A 13746-nucleotide genomic window follows, 5' to 3' on the forward strand; every position below is an offset into this window, starting at 1 on the left:
AGATCCCTGTGGTACTATTCATTACTGGTGTAACACAGGCTCAAGCACCTTAGTGGACACTAGCAATTGTGGTTCCCCTCAACCAAAACCTGCTCATTATTGTCCATGTGAACAGCTTGTCTGATTCATTAAGTGTTTCCCGCACTGTGTGCTCAAGAGATGAAGAGAAAGTAAAGGAAGAAGGAACTGTAGGAGGGAGGGATGATGATCATGATGGTAGGTTGTGGTTTAGCCCCAGCGTGCTCGAAGTGAAATATGATTGATTAGTGCATTCTTGGGTTGACATGCCCTCACTGCAGCTGCAACCTGTTAACTCCATGTGCACAGACTGGGCCGAATGAAGAGTCAAAGCAGTTGTGACTGCCACATGGGAAATGTCTGTGGTTGGCTGGCCAGGCCGCAGCTTAAGTAGGGTATGAGATGTATAAACACACAGCCTATAAGGGATGGAGGTTGTGTGTGACAATGCATGTCCATTTTTGGCAGTGTGTGCCACGTTTGCCTGTGTTTGTATTCCTATGCATGTAATGATGGTCTGTATTTTTCCTTTGTTGACAAGGAAGATAATACAACACGACAGAAGCTAAGTGTTCCTTAACATCTGTTTCCACGTTTCACACAAACATGGTGTTATGCAAATCTGACCAGAGACAGGCACTGTTACATTCTGTGGATCTCTGAAGGAAGTAAACCAGGAGAACATAACAACACTTGGGTTATCACAGTCAGAGTTAATGACACCAGCTTGAGTCATCATCTTTGTCGAATCACTATAACAAATAGATTATTTTCTTCTTTCTTCATCAATCCTAGACGGGTTAGACACAACTCTGGAAAAGGTCAGATTAAATCAATTCTTGGTAAAGCTTGGTCCTAGTAAGGCTGGAGGAAACACAATAAGAAAGAGCGTGATGTGCGGGGTGCGAGCCGATCTGTCAGCAGCCATTAGCGGTCACATCAGGGCCTCAATGAAATCAGAGTCTTGCTGGGAGCCGTCATTATATGGCTGTTTTAGAGTCTGCAGGGCCCGGTTCCAGATCTCCCTCGATCCCACAGTGCTCTATGGGGACCGGTGCCTCCGCAGCTCAGTATTCATTCAACTGGGCCAAGTTCACACAGCTTTCTGCCACTAATTAGCGAACAATAAGGTGAGGAAAGGAGGCGTTTTGAATTCATGATGGTATCAAAGAGGTGATTTAAAATTGCTGCTCCACAGGTGTCTTTATCTCTATAATGAAGCTGGCATTAGCACATTTATCCACAGCACGACACACAAATTATTTTTAACACAAAGAGAAGTGTAAAATATACCTTTCACATAAAGGTGAACTATTTCTCCTTGCACTCCTAAAACCCTGAGCATGGCTGAATGGGTTTGAAAAATGTTAATTCATAAATACATGTTTGCATAAGTCACCACAGGAGAGTCAGGTGTCATCCTGCTTCACATGCTGCTTTCAGAACGTTCCTGTCCACAGTATGCCTCCACAGACACGGGCATTTCAGCCAGTCTGTCTAAACATCTGTGTCTGCAGCTTCATGGATGGCCTGTGCAGTGAGGACAATCATTGTCATCTTGACCATAGGAGAGGAAAGAGTAGCTCACCAGTGGTTGAGTGTGGCTGTCACAGGAGTCCATGCTCGACAGGCATGCACTTGAAAAGACCCCGTGCTGTGAGCGACTGTCCTCTATTTCCTGTCTACCCCTTATCTTTCACACACACACACACACACACACACACACACACACACACACACACACACACACACACACACACACACACACACACACACACACACACACACACACACACACACACACACACACACACCCCCACACACACACACACACACACACACACACACACACACACACACACACACACACACACACACACACACACACACACACACACACACACACACACACACACACACACACACACACACACACACACACCCTTCACCCATCACACAATAGATGCTGCAACAACTGTCTCCCTTGGCCACCTCTGTTCCCTGCCCACTCAAGGAGGATGACATGCGTTTGATGGTCCAAAATCACTGCACTGTCGAGCTTCTCTGTCTCCTCAGCAGCAAGCACACTACGTCTGGAGGGTGGGGGTTTGAGTGAGAGGCATGTTTGTACTGCTCAGCGCCTTCAGAAGAGATTTAACGTAGCTGATATGTTGTTGTGTTTGTTGCCTTGTGTGTCTTTCTTAATTAGCTCTATGGACAAACAGTTTGCATGTGCCCCCTCAAAGCCACTGCTGCTAATCTGGAATGCTGAGGAGCCAGAGATGAGTAGCAGAATGATGCTGACCTCAAAATGTCAGCTGGTGTTGCATTTCTTATTGTTTACTCTCACTACTTTACATACTGGTGTGCAATGCTTAAGGCTGTTGGCATATTTGAACTCTGCTTTTTGTCCATAGTTATTTCTTCTAGAATTAAATGGGATGGGGAAGAAATTAAAAAGGTTTTTTTGTTGAAAAGACGGAAGCTCATTATTGGGAAACAGACTGAACCTTGGCCGCCCAAGCCATTCATTTGTGGAGCCATGAGGCTCATTATCCTTTTGGAGAGACTATAGGTCAGGGCACCACAACCTGCCCTCTGCAATCGCCACAGCAACAAGACTCGCAGAACTCAGGTGTGACGTTAGCACATTAAGGTATTTTGCTCTTATGTTATTTGCTAGTCAGCCAACAACCCAAGATAAGAAGAGAAGGATGAGATGAGAAGAGACGACAGCCGCCAGTCACTATGGACTGAGTTGATTGATAGTGGGAATGCAGTCTGTTTAGGGACATTAGCATCACGCTTTGTTGTTCTTAAAGGTTTTGCCCTCTCGTGTACTGACTTGAAGCCCCAAGGAAACATAAACATATAGGTTCAACATTTAATTTAATACATGTTGGGCTCGCATTGAATTTCTATACATTTTTAAATCATAGAATGTTTTACTTTTAGCGAGTATGCAATGCATTATCTTAAAGTGGTGGTTGTGCCTAAAACTAAGACAGGAACACCCAAGCTGATTAAATGCCTGGCTCAGGCTATATATTAATTAATTCGATTTTAAGGAGCACAAGAAACCTGCTGTCATTGTATGTGTGGTTGACGGAAACATTTTTGTTTCTGTGGATGTCTCCTGTGTTCATTACAAATTCACTGAAACAACAACAACATGTAGTCAAAATCAGGGCCGAATACAATCCAGAAAAGCTCCCGGACCTAACATTTTAGCTGATATGCTATTGCAGAGATTTCTTAAAACACCACTAGAGGTGATGTTAGAAATTCTCCCTATTTACATGATCCTTTTAGTCAGATAGCCCATGCACTCGGTATGGACCAAGGAGCCAGGGCAGAGCAACTTACAAGAGGCACATAAAAAGGGCCAGGCACCAGCCTACTTTAGGGTTCTTGCCTCAATGGAGCTCTACTTTGTGAGCATGTTTATGACTATAATGGGTGTGAGAGGCCCATAATGCTCCCGAGAGTCTCGCCCACACACTGAAGAACTTAATATTATGGCCATACAGACGATGAAGAAAAAGGATGTAATGGAGAGGCAGCAAGGTCTTTATTATACCTGCCAGAACACATTCTGACTTCAGCCTTCAGAGTCTTCCTGCTCCTCCACTCCAGGTGAGAGGTGCACCTCCTCCCTCATCTCCTACTGTGTCCCTTCAGTAAGAGTTCATTCTCTGGTGGGAATGCCACATGCGATGTGTCCTGCCATGTGTCCTGCCATGTGAGGAGGAAGCATACAGCTTGCATACTCCTCTCATGTCCACAATGTCCTTACTAAACTGAATGTTGCTTTGTGTCTTACTTGTGTTCTTTCTGTCCAGGAGTGCTAGGTACTCATAATCTCAGTGATATGCTAATGCAACAACTCTTTTGAACACCAGCACATTTATTTGTATCTGCAATACCAGGTTTTTAACATACAATTAACACTAACACTGCATTTTATAGGCTTGAGCAGCTTAATTTGCAAGTTATTCACCCACGTCTCTTGCCACAAGGCTACCACAGTCTTTAATGAGAAAAGAAAAGATAAAAATACCTTTTCAATGATAAAAAGAGCATTATATTAATGGTTACTCTGGCAACACAGCTTTTTGTATTTCACCTGTCTCTTGTCCTTGGGTTAAACAAATTACTAGCACCGTTCTGCCACAGGCACCAGCTGTTTTTATCAGTTGTTGCTATTTGAAATGATGGTTCTTGGACTCAAGGGGCCCTTTCTTAGACTTGATAGAGCTAAGTATTCTGAGCCTCTTGGCTTTTTCTATACTCCTGGTAACAGTATGGCCACAATCTGCCCTTATCACTAATCCCAATATGGCCCCCTCTCTGAGTCTGGCTCAAGGGAAAGGGAGGGAGGGAAATGGTGTTTTGATAATGTTCATGATTCCTGCTCTTGCCCTTTCCTTCTCCCCACCCTCCCGTTGCCTGAATCCATCGGCTGACTGATAATGGAACAAAGCTGCTGTCCACTCATCTGTGTGTGTGTGTCACATGTCCAGCTCAAAGCCCCCCCTCAGTGATGGTGAATCATCTGCGTCAGAGTAACTGGAGCACATGGTCACTCTGCCCCCTGGTTCTGCCTCGCCAGTGCCAGTGCTGAATCCATCGCCTGCCCAGGGACAGTAACGAGAGGGCAGGCAAGACTTTGCTGAGATCTCCCCTCCCTCTCCCCTAAAGCCCGCAGAGATCAAGCCTGCATGGGTGGCCCTGTCTGAGGCAGTTTGCTCTTAATTGAGTTGCTCACTCAGCCACTGGCCCTGGGGGACACCTCTGTGTCACTTCCTATGATTAACCTAAATTTCATCCATCGTCCAAGACTGCTGCCAGATCTGGTCAGGCCAAGAAGTATGTGTTGAGACATCCACAATAAAAGAGCAAGTAGGAGAAAAGGGGTGAGAAGAGGGCCAAGGTAAGATGTGATGATGGTGGCAGAATAAATCCACTCATTAATGCGCACATCTATAGATAAAACAGAGAAGTGAGGATGGAGATAATTAGACTGGTTAAAGGTCCAATTTTCAAACCTCAGCAAAAGATATACTGCACTGATGTTGGCCAGTCTGCATTGAGCTGGTCAAGTGGATATAAAAATGGCCTCTTGTCATACTGAGTTCCATTAAATAGCATTGGTGCGGACCAATTTGGGCTTTTAGCTCTGGCCAAGCTCCAGCGGATAGGATGGTAATGTATAGGGCTTACTTTGAGTTTGTCTTAGGCTACGTGCTCATTTCCTCAGTAAGTAGCTGTAGATCAAACACAGAGAGTAAAGAGCCATTCTGTCCAGTTCTACAGGGCCAATCAGACCTTCCATTTATTGGCACACCAAGAAGCCGTATAAATCACATCAACCAGCATCGACCAGAGTCTTAGTCATGAACAGTAGCTCACAACAACACATGGATTTGCTGCTGTCTTTGATAAATGTGAAGTTATTTAACAGCTTTGATGGGCGACCATCGGCGAGTACCATTGTTTTCCTTTTAGGTATTCACAGCTTTTTTGCTCTCACTTGTTTTCTTCTCACTTGCTTCCTTTTTCATGCCTATTTTGTTTTCCAAACACTTGTGCGTCTGCAGCCCTCTCCCTGCCAAGGCACTCATGGAGAAGTGATAGGCATGGGGAGTCTGTGGGCCAGCAACCATGAAATAAATATGGATGGTCATGAGTGAGATGAGCGAGGATCATCTGTTTTGCCATCTGCTTGTGCGAGGGCGTGGATGTAATGACTGTAGTCCTGCCTAGCCCAGTGAGCCCTCCGTTGCCGGGAAGGCGCCTGATAAAAACGCAGACTTACTGGGCTAAAAGAATCGCACACAAACACCGACACCATGCATGTTCACATTCATTCATGAATGAACACACACACACAGCATTTCACAAAGAAAAACCCTTGTACTGTAGACTGTCAGTTTTTACACACCGCTGCCTACACACTTTCCACATATACACATCACTACACAGCAGTAGATTCCCTGCTAGGCTGAGGTACAAAGCCCGGGCTGCTGCCTGTGTGAAACTGCCCTGCCCATTCTGTAAGCATCTGGCCCACCGTGGCCATTAAAAAAGACAGGTTGACAATTGCCATGCAGGATTGGTGTTGGTGATTGTTCAGCTGGCAGTGTCCTACCTTTAGACAGTCTGCTGCATGAGGAACAACATGGGACTTGTGTTCGCGGCACTCTCAGCATTGAGGTAAATAAAAAGCTGCACCAATCCACCAACACCAGCGGCTCCCCCTACACCCCCCCCCCCCGCTCTGTCACCCAAGCAGACAATCCTCTTTTTTCCTTAGATAGTGTTGTCGCTGAGGCCTGGTAATAGTATGAGTGTGTGTTTATGAAAAAAGAAGAAAAGGAAAAAACAGGCTGTTGAATTATACATATTCCTTATGGAGGGTGACACAGTAGGAGCTCTCAGAATCAATCTTGACGCTTGGATGGAATCATAGAGCGCAGAGAAAATGGCAAACATTGCTGTGGCTCAATGGCCTGATGCTCTCATAAATATGTTTTTATGGCCCTGAATGAGTTGGAGCACAGAGATGTTTGGTGCTCATAAAGGTGTGTGTGTGTGTGTGTGTGTGTGTGTGTGTGTGTGTGTGTGTGTGTGTGTGTGTGTGTGTGTGTGTGTGTGTGTGTGTGTGTGTGTGTGTGTGTGTTAGACTGTACACTCTAATGCTTCAAACTGGAGGTTATAAAACATTCATAATTTAATTAACTTATACAATATGAAAATCAATAGCACACCAATTATAGATTAGCAAGTTATACATGCTGCAGGTCAGTGTAAGATAGGGACTTGATTGCTGATGCTATCTTGTTTCTCAGTCTGTCTTGCCGAGGATGCTATTACCACACACTGTATTGACCATTTGCACAACAAAGTTTCAAATGGATGCATTGCAACACAACACTCTCAAATCCAATCCCATCTCATTTACTGGATCCTCTGTGGAGAAATTGAACATTCTGCTTCCTCTGATTTTTCATCCATCCTTTGGGTTAAGCGTTGTCTTGGGAACTCGGTGAAAAGGAGGCGGCTGGGGGTGGAGTGGGGTGAGGGAGACTGTTAAGAGGCTCTTGAACTATAGTCTACTGTCAGTAGAGAGTGCTGAATGAGAAAACTGTCCAAGAGGAGAAAAGAGAAGCAGAAGAAGCAACAGATTCATGGCTAGGATGATTTGTTTTGCTTGTCGACACCCCCTCGAGCTACCAGCCTCCTCTATCAATGAGATACACTTCAGCAAACCGAGCATAGCTCTATGCCTTGTACAAAGTCACGGGATGGGAGAGTTAAAGCTGCTTCACCCCTAGCAATGTAGCCCTCTCTGTGTTGTTTACAGTCTCTGTTCCAAAGTTCTTTTTGTCTGATTAGGAATTTCACAATGTTCTCTTTGGTAAAAAAAAGCTCTGTGTACAGAGAAACAACGAAGCCATCCCTATTGAGCTGTGATGTTTTTCTCCCTTATTCAGTTTGAAGCTTCACCAACTGGCACATTGTACTGCTTTTTTCATGTTGCCCTGGCATTTAAGCTACAGCGCAAGCACTCTTTGAAATCTGTGGCTCAAAAAAAAAGTCATATCCGTTCCCACTGATGTGTGGCGGTCACAAGACACACAGCTATGTTTTGAACCTGGGTAATTTGGTGATTAATGTTGACCCAGTCTGCCCTATACCTTATTTATCTCTGGTTTTATTGAACCGTTGGGAATCACAAAGGCAGCAGGAACCCAAACCTCCGGATGCCAGTGGTGTGAGAGCATGATGCAAAGGGAGTCCCATACCGCTTTCCAGGACGTTCTTTTATGCCCTTTAACTCTCTGATGATTCACCTGCCAATAATCAAACAGGCCTCACTTTCATGTCTTGTATGCTCCAATAAAGCTTGATAACAAGTTGTGGATTTAAATAGCACAGGCCAAACTCTGGCCCCAGCTCTATCCCTTCATCCACAGAAGGCTAGAAATAGCCTAGATCTGGCCCAAAACGTCACAGGGAAATTGGGATTAAGTTCAGCTCGATGTCGCCTGTCTCTCCACTGCCCAGATTTCCACGAGCACTTTCCCAGCAGCACTCTCACATCTTTGTGGGTCACATCACAGAATTCCTGTCATCAAGGGCGGCGGGTTTTAACGTCAGTGACTGCGATATCTCCTCCCCGAACCCTTCCCTCTCCCCTTTCCCTTCCACCGATAACAGCTAATCCTTGCCTCACATTAAACTGTGACCAAGATCAATTAAAACCCTGCCTCACCCGATAGCAATCTCCCTCTGCAGCAGCCAGTGGTGAGAGCCGTTTGTGTGTCTGCGTGCGTGTGTGTGCGTGCGTGTGTGTGTGTGTGTGTGTGTGTGTGTGTGTGTGTGTGTGTGTGTGTGTGTGTGTGTGTGTGTGTGTGTGTGTGTGTGTGTGTGTGTGTGTGTGTGTGTGTGTGTGTGTGTGTGTGTGTGTGTGTGTGTGTGTGGAGAGAGCTGTAACAGAGATCTCCATCCCCTTCACTGGGCTGCAGCCGGCTGCCAAGCCGCAGGGAGAGCCTGCCATTGATTTTCATCGCCTCTTAACAGAGATGAAAGACAATACAAAACAATAACAGTGATGATCACAACACTGCTGGCCATGTATGCATATAATGATTATCCATATCGTAATTAGTATTCTTTCCTTTGTTGTAATTATTTTTTATTTGGCGCAAGCCTTATCATTGTTATGAATTCTGTAATGAAAATAATTATGTGAAGTGTGTCTGTGCTAATACAATACTGGTGAATGTGGGTCTCCTCCTCACATTGTTCCTCCTACTCTCATTTTTGGATCAGTCTAATGGAGATCTCTAACACAAAGAGGATTCTCCCCGCCTATCGCTTTTTATTTAGAAAGTTGAGTGTAAGTGGGCAGTATTTTCTGTTGTGTACGGCGTACCAGATTCATGGTGCGGAGTTTGTTTCCAAAACCATTGGCATCACAGTGAGACTGGCTTGCAGAAGTGGAAGGATTGGTCCTGGGGTGCCAAATATGCTTTGGCATGTGAGATGGAGGGTTGGGTGGTGCGAAGTGGGGGGTGCCATGAAGGTACAGCATGGGGGGGGGGGGGGGGGGGTAGTGAGCACGGCAGGACAGGGCGGGAAAAGAGGCGGAGTGGAGTCTCAAGCGTGCAAAGTCGCTGCCAAGCCGACTGTCATGTTAGCCACTGGGATTGGCTGCTGTGGGCCTCGGGTTGTTTTGGTGTGTACATCAAAAGGACAGGCTGTGAACATGAAAACACAACTCATTTTTACCCCATCTATCCCATCTTTCGCCCTAGCCATCTCCTGCACTACTTTTTTCTCTTGCTCTTAGGCTCTCTTTTCGTCTTCTTTCCCGCGAGATGCACATCTAAGGTGATGCAGAATATTTGAGCTCTGGAGGAGAGACAGCCTGCCTGCAGGGATGCCACGACAAAGAGCAGGAAAGACCCGCGAGAGGAGAGGAAAGGATAGACTTTGGGAAAAGAGGTGGCCAGCAGTCTGCAAGACGCAACTATTACTGTTGAGTTATTAGACATGACAGAGGAAATGTGTCCACCATATTTTCAACTCAACAGATGACCCAAGAAAACTAAACACAAGCTTCTCAAAAACCACAAGAAATGTACCATCTGCTGATTTTCACCATCCCTAAAATCTCTCTGTTCCGTCTTTTGCACTGCTGTCAGCACTGTTTCAATAACATCCTGCAGCTTATGTCTATAGACGATTATACACCAGCTTGGTGTTCATGTGCAAGGCTGCAGGTTGACTTGTGTTTGTAGGCTATGCGGGGCTTTCTTCTTTTATTGTCTCGTCCAAAGACAAAGCCGTTTTTGGCCTGCGAGCAGTTTCCACCCCTTTGCGCCGCAGTGCAAGAATTACGTTGTGAACAATCCAAATTCAGAACAAAGAGATCCCATTCTGATCCCGTAATGTTGTTGTTTATGTTTTCTTCCCTTTTTTTACCACACTTTTTATTTTTAGTTGGTGCCTTTTTCTTCTCCTAGATTGGCTCTGCTTAGTTGTGACCTAGTTTACTAAAAGGGGGGAGTTTGGCCGAGCCATGGGAATCAGGGGCAGATTAACTTTCTGTTAGTTCTCCCTAGCACAGCTCCATATGTCAAAGCAACACACTCTCACTCCATAATCGTCCAGGAGCGACGTTTGGTCAGTGTTCGTGGCGTGCAGTTGTGAAGCTCCAGCGCTCCTAGGCTCCTTCAGCTTCATAAAGGGACGCAAATAGCTTTCAACTGATTGCAATGTATTCCCATCTGCGGCGGATTTGACGCTCATGGAAGCACGGCATTCGTTTGTGTCGGCTGCCCTTAAAGGCAATGTAAGCGTCCATTCTCATTGGATAACGGAGAATTGTACACCCGGAAGTAAGTATTCCCCTTACTGTCGATTGATTTTACAGTGATATCTGCACTACTCATCGACTAAAAAATACCAGATTATCCTTGTTAATTACACAACATTGATTGGTTTAAATTGTGTGCAATGCTTTTGGATTTTTCCCCTTCGATTCGGAGAAACAAATATTTTTTCGGAGTAAAGGATGGCAGACACTACCCAGAATCCCCAGCTATCGTTTGGACTACACCATGTGCTCTGTTTGACAAACCCCGTTTTTTTTCACCATTCATTCCAATGGCTAGCATCTATGTCACATGATCTTCAAATTTCTCCATGCAGAAAAAAAAAACATGGCCGAACTTCGTTTTATTCTAGGTGGAAAATGCCTATTTTAAAGTTAGTTTGGCCATTAAAATGCGTTTTGATGTCATTTGATGCGAGAAATATGAGTTGTTATTTCAGATTATGTGTGCAGTGGATGTACATGATCTTTAGTTTGCTAGTTATTACGAAGATTACTTCAGGAAATTGCGTCCATAGAACGTGTTAATTGTTACCAAGGTGGTTGCTAGGGACGCTGCTATATATTATTTCTGTTATGTTGTGTAACTGTTTAATGGTGTTATCTTTATTGCTACCCCCTTCCCCGTCAATGTATAGTGTTGGTCCACAGTGCAAACGTATTAGTTTAACAAAATCCGCATCTAAAGATACGTTATTTCCCCCTGTGCAATTCCAGTCTCACATCTCACAGCACATCGTCATTAACAAATACCGGAAACAGACCGAAAACATTTAAAAAAATAAAATAATACTTTATTCCGAGTGTGCTTGCCTTTCTCTTTGAAAGTCATCACATAACGGCATTGAAATACACGGTTCGGCTGCATTAAATATTACATATCTGCCGTAGTTCTGTATTTATAGAGCCCTTATGAGAAGACTTCTAGACAAACGTGAGGAACTGAAAACGTGACGTGGATCATAAATATATCAGCCATTAAACAACATCTTACATTTCTTTTCACACAATACGTCTCCTTGCAGTATCAACACTAATTCTGCTGACTTTTATATTTGATCCAATTGGTAGATAGGCTGTATTTACACCAAAAAGGTGCACAGCTGATATAAAGGGACACCTAGTGGTTAAAGCATGTTATTGAATTTCATTATTTTTATTATTAGATATTAATAGGATCCCTATAAAGTATATTCATTATCAATCAATCAATCAATGTTTATTTATATAGCCCAATATCACAAATGTTACATTTGTCTCAGTGGTCTTCCCAGTGTGTACAGAATATCAGTATGACAATACGACACCCTCTGTCCTTAGACCCTCACATCGTACAAGGAAAAACTTCCGAAGAAAACCCAGTTTAAAGGGAAAAATGGGAGAAACCTCAGGGAGAGCAACAGAGGAGGGATCCCTCTCCCAGGACGGACAGACGTGCAATAGATGCCGTGTGTAAATTGAAAAGATAATACATTTGCAACATAGGTAGTCCAAATGTTTGGAAATGCATGTGTGTATAATAGGAAGATGAATCCACGACTCAAGATCCAGCGCTCGCGATCCAGGACACAGGACCGCAGGATCATCCATGACTCCGGATCCCGGCGTATATAGACACCAAAAAGAAAGAAATGTGGGGAAGCTGGGTTAATCGGAACATGAGAGTACACGGGTATAGACAGAGAGAAGGAAGAAGTAAGATGTCCCCCGACAAACTAAGCCTATATCAGCAAAACTAGGGGCTGAATCTAATCAGCCCTAACTATAAGCTTTATCAAAAAGGAAGGTCTTAAGCGCATTACTCGTTATTCTCTACTAATAGTTAATTAAAGACTGTATATGACTATTTTGCACATCCTTTTCAAGGTTTATTGACATATCATATATGCCTACACAACTGTGGTGTTGTTCTGCATTGAATGAAAAACTTGGGTCGCAGGTTCCTCAACAGTGCATTACAAGACATCTATCAATATTTGTGCATACCTCCAGCAATGTTAACTACGTTGAAGCACTTATTTTAACTGATATTATACATAATGTATTATACTCTTATAAGATGTATGTAGATATTTCATCTCCGGCCTTGTCAGGTATTGAACAATCAATAAAAAAAGAACACAGAATTGTTAAATATAAAACACAGAATTTGTGTAATTATACTAAATGATTTACACCACTGCATATTTACAACTGTTACACATGCTGATGTAACGCAAATGTTTCCAACTTGGGATCAATAAAGTATATCTTATCTTAAGCTGATCGATGGCTACTGCCATATTTGCTAAATTTGCCTCTGAACCTTGACAAGTGCATGTTTCAGGCTTATCAATTAATGTAATGTAATGTAATGTTATCAATTAACAACAGGAGGGGTCACAAACATAAGACCAGCTGTTAAATAAAGCTCTTCTGACCTTAGCTGGCATGTGTGTATATTAATGCTGCCCATTATGGGCACAAGCAATTTTCACTCATTTATTAATTATATGTTTTAAATTTGAGTGTTTCCTATCCCCTAAACCTCCAGGGATGTAAGGCAAGGCAAGGCAAGTTTTTTTATATAGCACTTTTCAACGCAAGGCAATTCAAAGTGCTTTACAAAAAATGAAAGACATTAAGCATTAAAAAAGAAAAGCTAATAAAATAAACATTAAAAGGAAAAATACATGGATAAAAGTTACAGTGCAGTCTAAAATATGAATAGTTCAATTAAACATTACAAGAAAAAGTGCATGGATAAAAGTTACAGTGCAGTTTAAAATATGAATAGTTCAATTAAAAGCAGCGACAAAAAGAAAAGTCTTCAGCCTGGATTTAAAAGTAGTAACGGCCCGTCTACACTACAGGCATCAACAAATCTTGAAGCTGGGCGTGTCTGAGGCTTGGCGATTTCTCGCGCCCAAGGCGACCAACACCCAATCAGGAATCTCCCGCCCGCCCCCGGCATACAAAGCAATAGCAATGTTAAAACGAAGTAAACTGGATATAAAATCCCCAAACAGGCGAAAACCTACCAGTTTCATCCACTGCCTCTGCCACCTCCCTCCATGCCTGGCTCCTCCGGTTTGTATCCCGGTAGATGAACACAACAGAGACTGATCATACAGCACCGGGTGATTCACTACCGCATTTTTTTTAATATGAGGAAATGACCTGCGTAGTCTCTCCCAGCATACACGCGGTTTGATTGGCTAGCGCTTGTACTGTCAGATTTGCATACGCGGGATTTGATTGGCTGATGCCAAGCATCGAGCCTCAAAGGTTGAACATTGTTCAACTTTTGATGCCGATAGATGCTCGTGATGCTTGCAAAGCCA

Source organism: Pseudochaenichthys georgianus, chromosome 16 (genome assembly GCF_902827115.2).
Source record: "Pseudochaenichthys georgianus chromosome 16, fPseGeo1.2, whole genome shotgun sequence".
NCBI classification, from domain to species: Eukaryota; Metazoa; Chordata; class Actinopteri; order Perciformes; family Channichthyidae; genus Pseudochaenichthys; species Pseudochaenichthys georgianus.